This window comes from Parus major, chromosome 19 (genome assembly GCF_001522545.3).
Source record: "Parus major isolate Abel chromosome 19, Parus_major1.1, whole genome shotgun sequence".
In the NCBI taxonomy this organism is placed as follows: domain Eukaryota; kingdom Metazoa; phylum Chordata; class Aves; order Passeriformes; family Paridae; genus Parus; species Parus major.
The window spans coordinates 1,043,372-1,045,730 of NC_031787.1; the positions used below are offsets into that span (position 1 = coordinate 1,043,372).

Below are 2,359 nucleotides of genomic sequence, written 5' to 3' on the forward strand. Positions count from 1 at the left end.
TGCAAAACTAGGAAAAAAAACCCAAAAAGAAGAAAATAAAAGAGCGGCAGGGGGTGGGGAAATGCAGGAAGGGACATCCCTCACCTGATACTTTCCTCCTCACTTTATAAAGTTAAACACTGCCTGAGATTTATTGCTGTGAAAAGGAAAGTTAAGCACATAATCAATAATAAAAAAATCCAATTACAGCCTATGGTGGAGCAGCACTGTGGATAATAAAAGCCTCACTTGCAAGGCCCTTACCCCAGTGGGCAGCTCAGTTCTGCAGGAGAGATGGAGTCACACAGCCCTGAACACGAAAGCAGCGGTGCCAGGCTGGGCTGCAGCTCCCAGCAAGGCAGGGAATGTTCTCCTGCCTCTGGGAAGGGAACAGGCAGCACAGCCACCACACAAAGCTCCACTGGCACCTCCCAAACCACCACCAACACCCAGTGCTGACCAGCCTCCCCTGCAGCCTCCCTGGAAAGGCATTTCCATCACTTTAGGTGACTCTTCTCAAGGCATGTGGGGGCATTTCTCCCTTTCTTTCCATCATCCAGGTGGAGCTTTTGCTACCTCTACCCAGTATTCCCAGCAAACCCATTAATGTGGCTTCAGACACTCAGGCAGTCTGTGCTGCAGCTGGGACTCGGTGATATGGTAGATTTGGGGGGTAAATTGTGCAGCTCCAAGCCAGGGGAGAAGCCATAACCACCTCATTTGCAGAGCACAGAAAGGCTTTGTAGATTTTAAACCTGGCTCAGCCCCCAGTTATCACGGACACCGAGGAAATCCGAGTTTATCTCAGTTCCTCTCCTTGTACCAGAAGGATGAGAGTGTCAGTGTGTCCCAGTGGCACTGTGCAGGCTGGACATCCTCCATCCTGGGATGCCTGAACACGGAGTTTCACAATTCCCAGGATCAGGGATGTGTGAAGAACATCCAGAGAGAAAACTGCTGCTGCCTGCTCTCACCAAGATCCCCAAACCACGCAAGGAGGAGCTCAGAGCCCTGGGTGAGAACACATCCAAGCCAGGGGCTGCTGAGTTTGTCACAGGGAACAGCCAGAGGAGCCTTGGGTGAGCTTTGCTGGACACAGGAGCAGGTGGAGGGAAGGGGGATGAAGGCTGGGGACACAAGGCAGCTCCATCCACGCTCTGGCTGGGCTGAACCCATTCCCTGCTCACTGTCACCCTGCCACTCACAGCTGCCTTGGGATTCAGAGCTGCCAAAAGCACTGAATCCCTGTCTCCCCTGCACTTGATAGCAGCATTCTTGGATGCCAACGTTAACACTTTACCCTAACCCAATTAATACCTAGTGTTCAGTCACAGCACTGATTAACATGTTGTTCACAGTGATTAAAACATTTCTTCTCCATTACCATACGGTTAAATGCTTGGAAGAGAGCTGCTCTTAATGGGATCCAGGCAAGGTTGCAAATCATGGCTGTCACACTTGGGGAGGGGAAGGAAAAATCCAGCCTTTTTTCCTGCTTCTCCCTCTTCTTTTAGAGTTGCTAATTAAGGGCTGACTTTTTGGGCAGAGAAAGAGGGGGGTGGAGGATGGGGAAAAGGAACTTTAGGTAATTGAAAGAATCAAATTCATGCAAGTGCCCGACTGGTGCTAACCTACATCATTAAAGTTGCCAGCTAACAAACATCAAACACAGGCCAGTATTAATGAAGCAGATGTATTAATTTCCGATTTCTGAGAAAGCTCAGCAACTGGCTGGCTCGCCAGCTTCCTCTCCCTCTCCCTCCCTCTCTCCCCATCTGACAGCACTATTAATGATCTTTAATGCCCCACAGGCACTAATGGGTCCCGCTGGGAGTCCAGAAATACTGCAATTTGTATTGAGGATTTAGACATAACAAAAAAAAAAAGAAAAAAAAGAGCCCTCTGCTCTGGGGAGCAGGAGCTTGATCAGTCGCTTCCCCCCATGGAATAGCACAACAGAAAAATAAATGACAGCTCTGCGATTAAATCAAGCCTCCTGCTTTAAGTGCCAGAGAGTGTGTGATTGTCACTAACAATCTATGGCTTGTTAACACCGCTGGGCTATGAGCAAACAGCAGTCAACACTCCCCACCCCAATGGAGGCGGGCTACCTATTACTGCATTTATCCAGCTCTCTATCCTGAGGGGAAACAATTCCCTCTTGGCCATGCTTCAGGAGGGGGCTGGGGGGCTCTTATTGTTATTGTTGTTGGTTTTAAATAACTTTTGTTATTCATGTATTGAAAACCTGAAGGGAAAAGGGAGGTGGGGGGAGGAAAAAAAGCCATCTGCTGCCACTGCTCAGTCAGGCAATTACTCCTGGAATATCTGAGTGCAGGATAGGAACCATCCCCTGCTGGTCCCCACCAACCCCTCGGGC

At 49.4% G+C, this 2,359-nt stretch overlaps 1 protein-coding gene across 1 annotated transcript in view; it reads right to left on the reverse strand.

Annotated features, from left to right (window-relative positions):
* AUTS2 (activator of transcription and developmental regulator AUTS2) overlaps window positions 1–2,359 on the reverse strand; it is a 668,592-nt gene that overhangs the window by 163,343 nt on the left and 502,890 nt on the right. The gene's annotated exons all lie outside the window — the stretch shown is intronic.